The sequence below is a fragment of the Erithacus rubecula genome (genome assembly GCF_903797595.1).
Source record: "Erithacus rubecula genome assembly, chromosome: 5".
In the NCBI taxonomy this organism is placed as follows: Eukaryota; Metazoa; Chordata; class Aves; order Passeriformes; family Muscicapidae; genus Erithacus; species Erithacus rubecula.
Window position 1 is genome coordinate 68304586 of NC_136687.1, and position 6407 is coordinate 68310992.

Consider the following 6407-nt stretch of genomic DNA (forward strand, 5'->3'; position numbering starts at 1 on the left):
GATGTGCCCTCTGCGTGACTCACAGCTCAGCGCTTGCCGTGCTGTGTGTGCCCTGCTGCTGGAGCACCCAGAGCCCTGCTGCCCAAAGCCTTGCTTCGGCCGGCCCTGCCTCAGAGCTGCAGTCACTGCTGCAACATCTGTGTTTATTTTGCATGACAAACTCGTTCCTGGGCTCTGACAAAACGCGTGCTGGGCTGGGACTGGGGTTTGGGCTCCTCGGCAGGGCTGCGCCGTAGTGTGTGCCTGGCCCTGCGCTGCTCTGTAATACATATTACATTGCTTCATCCATAGTTAATGGCAAGTGTGCTATATTTTTAATCTTTATAGCTTTATTGTGTGCAAGTGGTTTTAATAATTGGTGCTGCAGGATGGTTACTTCCCAGAATTACCCTGCAAAATTGCTGTGTTTTCAGCCTTCAGTCGGCGCAGGTTGTAAATTATAAACTTGGGTAGTAATAAACTTGGCTCTCTCTCACTGCTCTGTGGAGATGCCAACCTGTAACAACAGCAAAAAGATACATGCTGCCAAAAACTCCTCCCTGAAGCTATCCTCCTAGTCCTGTGCGCGTGGCTTGTGCGGTAAGGAGGCCCTCTGGGAACCCCCGTTCGTGCTTTGTGTGTGTGACCGTGAGCAGGAAAATAACTGCGATGAGGTGGGGATAGGGGTAAGGAGCAAAGGGGTCTGGGGGCTCCCTGAGCCCCCCGCCTCCTCCAAGACGTTCCTCGGTCTCCTACCCACGTGGTGCGCGAGCTCTTGTGCCAGAATTGCGAGAAACAAGGCATGTGATATCCAAGTGCCTCTCTTGGTGTCCTGAGCCTGCACGGCCCTGAGCTGGGGCTCTGGAACGGGGCTGGACGCGGCTGGTGCTGGGACTGCAGCCTCGTCCTGCGTGGAGCCTGCTCATCCCATCCGGGGGCTGAGCTTAGGGTGCCGCCCACCAGTGCAACACGAACACGGTAACGCCCGAGGCAAGCAGGACATTTTTTTTATTTAAGACAAAGAACACAAAACTGGGAGAAGGTGTTCTGGAGACAGGTTCCTGTTTCGGATGGCTCGGCATTTCTCAGTTCTCTGTTTCTGGGCACGTCCCCAGCAGGATGATGGTAGTGCCTCCCCTTCCCCTGCGCACGGGGGTGCTGGAGACTGCATCCCTCCCTGCTGTGCTGCCTCGGCTCCCAGTTTGCACCCCAGAGAGGCGGGGCCCAGCTGCTGGGGCAGCCCCCAAGCCCCAGGCACGGGCAGCGCCCAGCATCCCGAGGAGCTGAGCGCAGCGAACACGGGCGTCTCTGCGGAGGGGCGGCTCTGGGATGGCCCCGGGTAACAGCAGCTCCTTTGATCGGCCTTGTTGCCTTCAGCCTCCAGCTGCCGGCGGCGTTCCGCTGCCTCTGAAACGCTGTTCACCCGTGGGCAATATCCACCTGCTGCAGCCCTCGGAGCCAGGCAGGGGATGTGCGCTGTGCTCTTGGAGCGCCTGCAGGAGCTCCTGGAATAGCTGATGATCGGCCTGCAGGAAGCTGCGAGCCTGGGGAGGGGTGTCAAGGGCCAGGCAGCACTTGCAGCAACCACACAGCACGCGGAGCCCAGCAGTTCTCAGCTGGGGACAGGCTCGAGTCCTCGCAGCCCGCTCTGCTTTAAAGCAACACAAAGACCTCCCTCGAATTACCAAGTTTGTTTTGTTTTGGCTTGGGATGAAACTCATTGTCAGTGACGTTTTTATGTGGACACAATCAAGTGTTAATAGCTGTAACAAGACCTAAAGAGAAAATCTGTAACAAATAAATTACATTTTGATTTTAGCTTCTTTCCTTCACCCCGAAACACTGAAGAACTTTTGAGCTTCCTAATAAAAACGTGTCTTTTAAGTCCCCAGTAATGATGTATGCAAACATGTTTCATTAGTCCCTGAGCTTCCAGACGCCAGTATTTGCTTGTCACCCCTTGCTCTGTGTGTGGCTGGTCAACCTCTAATTGCTGGCAACTGACGGGCTTTGCAGGTGGCTCTGCATTTCCAGGGTACTTGTCCCCCGTGGATACAAGGGAATTGGGAAAGCTTTATTGTTTGACCGCGGTGCTTCAGAACACATTCGACTTTGTGTCTTTGGGGCTCAGGCCCCAAATGAAAGTGTTGAATGAAAGATTTTTCATCATGAAATACTGGAGTGTTTTCCTGTGACTTGGCTAACTGTGCCCCATCCTTTTGCAGGCATTGCAGTGCCCCGTGGCCCAGCCGTCTCCTCTGGATCTCTGGTGACCCAGCACAGGCACAGCAGACCTGCCAGGTGACAACCATGGAGCACGGCTGGAGGTGAAGGCTAAGGTAGGACATGTTCCAATCTTATTCACACATGAAACACATTGATAACAGATTAGCACAGAAGCACACAAACACACAAAATCCTGAGGCACACAAACAGATGCAAACACTGTGATTCCAAGTGCATTCCCACCTTTCTTCTGATGACTGGGATGGAGCAGCGATCCTGTCTGAGCAGCGGTGGACTGAAGACATTAAGGTAACAGGGAGGGGATTTAAAAAAGAAATAAAGCAGCTTTCTTCTGCGCGCGTGCCTGTGCTGCCTCTTTTCAGATGCTGTGATTTCCATTTTACTTTGTGGTTGTTGCCAGTTATGCAGAACACTGGTTCACTGTGAGTACTTGTTACCATGTATGTAATTTCTTACTGATGGCGTCCAATTTGTCTCAGTTGAACATATCTGTGGGCAAGGATTTCATTGAGTTGTGTGTTCAAGACCACCTGATTTGATAGAGGCTTTGAGCCGGGTTTAATCTGCCTCGTGCAAGAGACTGTGGAGTGCCAGGCTGGGTGGGGAGGTGCCTGTGCCCATGCTGCACTCAGCTGAGAGCTGCTCTGCTGAAGGCTTTGAGGCTTCTCCTCACTGATTAGCCCTGACCGAAGCAAATAGGATTATCACTACTTTTTGTTGAAGTTCAAAATCGTAATGTGGTTCTGCTTGTTGGAGAGGGAACAAGTTCAGCAGTCCGTGTTTCCAGTGTTCAAGTGTTGGCTTTCACACAAGCTGTTGTGTGTTTGAAAATCAGCGTGTTAATGCCGTGTGTGCCTCGTTTCCCTGAGAGCAGCTGCCGTGCAGGCAGTGCACAGAGTTCCTGGAACTGGGACCTCTTTGTGACATGGGGGTTTGGGCGCCACACCCTGTAGGCTGGTGGCAGTCCATGTAGCGGTCCGTGTGGGTGCGGTGTGTGGGCGAGGAGACCTTGGGAACTGCCTCTTGGGAAAGGCCTGCTGCTGTCACTGAGGCGCTCAGTCTCACAGGGAATGGTGCAGGTAAGGCTTGAGGTACCGCAGGGCTGGGCACGGGCTGTGGGGCAGCCGAGTGTGCTGTGCTCAGGGCAGGGCTGGGGCACGAGCTGGGCTGCGTAAATCAGGTATCATGTCTCGTGTACCTTGTGCAAAGAGTGTAAAGAACAGAACTGTACCAGGTCCCTCCTCATGGCGGGTGTGCCAGCTTACCCTAAAACCCGCCGCACAGTGAATCTCGGCTTGAATACTGGCACAGCACAAAGCAATGTCCTTAGAAAGCACACTTTTCCTCTGTCAGAATGCAAATTAGTTAATGGTTTCCAGCAACCAAAAATGATTTGAGCAGGAAGGAAGCCACGAGCAGTGGTGCCACCTCTTTGACAGCTCTTCTAATCACCATAGCTTTATCAAGAAGTGTTAAGTTGTATTTTTTATTGATACTTAAGAATAAATTCTTACAACATCATCTCTATAAAAGGTTCATCACAGACCAAATACCACTCTAACCTTTTAAGCTTCTACAGTAAAAACTGTCGTCTTTATTTATCTAAGTTTGGGAGAGATACAAATGTAATCATAACCCCCAAGGCAAAATTTTATGGCAGTTTTCAGAACTCCTCTCTATAAAAACTACTCAAAGCTACCAACATAAAAGCTCCCAATAAAATTTGCTTTAGATCCTAGTCATAAAACATGGGTTTTTTTCCCCTGGTTCTGGAACTACAGGTGTCCAACTGGCAGCTCCGGTCGCTGCTGGATGCCCTGGCGGTGCCAGGCTCCGTGTACCTGCTGGGTCAGGTGGGCAAGGAGGGGCTGCTGCACCCTGAGCTGTGCCTCTGGGTGCCTGCTGCTGTGCCTGGTGCCAAGCATGGCCGCAGGAGATGTGCTTGGACCACGGCTGGAGCAGTTCTGGGAGTGAGGAAAATCCTTGGCTGTGCATAGAGCTGTACCATAAAAACTGGCTGAAAAAGAGCATGGCTGACAGTAATGTAGAGCACAGAACTCTTCCCTGTGTTGCCTGGGTGTTCAGACATCAGGGATCTGCACTTGTTTGCAAGACTGGTGGCCCTCCAGGTCTTACTTTGGTGATGATGTAGGAATCTGTGCACCAGAGATTGCCGTAATTAAAGATTCCTTACCGTTGTTTGCATGTACAGTGTTAGTAGCAACCAGAAAACCCTTTGTTTGCATTTAGCTGAGAAACCTAATCCAAACCCATGTGCCGTGAGGTTGGACTGGGCTGAGCTGGAGGGGAACCAGGTTGGACTGGGGGGACCCAGGCTGGCTGTGCTCTTGAAATGCAGTGCAGGAATAAATCTCTGCAGGCTTTAGTGGATTCCTGGCAACTAAAGGCTCGTGCTTTATCAGCCTAGATTAATTTGCTTTTACTCTGCAGGGTGAATTTAACCCCACTACCTCACTCTGGATGGTTTCTGTTCAGAGACCTGAACCTTTTCTTCTGACTGCAATTAGGAGAAAAGCAAACATAGCACAAAGGTACTGCTGGTAAAAGAGAGCAGAGACAATTCCCAGATGTGAAATAAAAAGCACAGCCACCTTCTTTGGGGCACACACCCCAAAGCATCCCAGAAATAGGATAAGTGAGAAAAACTTGATGTAAAACTATACTTGGATGCGAGTATTTTTCTGAGGCAAAAATACTAGTCTGTTGATTCCTAAAGCTGCTTTCTTCAGGGACTGCAGGAGGCTGGAGGTGGCCCAGGAAGCCTCCAGCTGGTGACCCACCTCTTGCGTTTGCAAGCCTTGGCCTTGCTTGTCACTGCGAGCACCCGCCGCACGCTCCAGCTGCTCTGTAACTGAGGAACATTAACTGGCTGCTGGTCTCAGCTGATGGTCCTTGTCAGGAGGGTGGGAAGCCCACAGCCCCATCTTCTGGGAAGTTTCCTGTCCGTGGTGCATCCCGGGGGTTGTGTCCTCCTCACTGTGCTCCTCCTCACTCCTCCGTGTGCTGTTCTGCAGAGACGTCTTTGGCAGCTCTAGGACTGCCAGGAGGGGCAGTCAGGGAAATCGGGTAGATCCAATAGTTGCATAACGTGTAATAAAAGCTGTGATTCGTGACAGGGCTCTTCTGTTTATCTTAAAGTAGACAAGTTACAAACCTGCCTTCCCGGTTGTGCGTGATGTCAGGAATTGGCTCTGGGAGCATTCCCAAGCTGGCCGTTAGAGCCGTCTCCCGGTCTGTGCTCCATTGGAGAGGCTGCTGGCTACTTTGTGTGCTGCATCTCTGACTAGTGGTGAGTTCTGCTTTGGGGGGCACTGTCTGACACAGGAACTTCTCCCCCGTGCCCATCCTGAGTTTTCACTCAGCTTAGGGCTGTTGGGTCTTTGCTGTGTCCCTGCTAAAAAAGCTGTAATAAGAGTATGTTGGTAAGAAACGTTGAGAGAAAAGATGTTTTTCCTTGTCTGGACTGCCAGACTGATACCTTCTGTGGCTGCATGGGCAAAGTTACCACACCAGTTCTTCCCTGTCCCCCTTCTTCCTGACTGTCCTGAGGGAGCCTGAAGCATAGAGTATGCCCTGAATCCTAAACGACCTTTGACATCCTTGTACTCACCAAGCCATGTCCTGACAAAGAAGTTAAAAATCTGTACTAAACTAGTGAGACAGTTCCTTGTAGTGGCAACCATCCATACGCTCCCTCTGATGGCACCTTTTAATTACTGTTACTAATGACAGAGGTTTGGGGTCACTGCTTTCAGAAGGGAGCAAACCAGGAAACTTGTTTCTCTAGAAACGGGCATTGCAAGCTCCAGGGGCACAGGAGAGACAGGGCTCTTTGGCCCGTGCAGCCTGGGGACCCGGCTGTATTTTGTTGATAAACAGTGCCATTCATTCCCTGTGCCTTTGTACCTATTTCCTCTCACGAGCTCCAAAGGAATTTTATTTTCCCTCAGTTATGGCGCTGGATCAGAGGGTGGCTCTCTGCTCTGCCTCTGATCTAAGTAAAATAGTCGCCATTTGAGTTAGGTGCTGTTGGCATTATTCATCACTCCTGGCAAAACAAATGTTTGTCTTAAAATATGGCCATTAATATTTTGATGCAGTATTGGATTTTGGGCAGAGGCAGGCTGCTGGGTGAGGGGCCTAGTAGCGAGGAGGCTCAG

General features: G+C 51.1%; 1 long non-coding RNA gene across 1 annotated transcript in view; it reads left to right on the plus strand.

The window, feature by feature from the left end:
• The window catches only part of LOC306801942, a 114631-nt gene extending 112176 nt beyond the window's left edge, over nucleotides 1–2455 (plus strand). The window contains exon 4 of the long non-coding RNA XR_013774229.1: nucleotides 2205–2455. This is a non-coding gene — a long non-coding RNA (uncharacterized lncRNA). The remainder of the gene's footprint in view (nucleotides 1–2204) is intronic.
• The last annotated feature ends 3952 nt before the right edge of the window (nucleotides 2456–6407 follow it).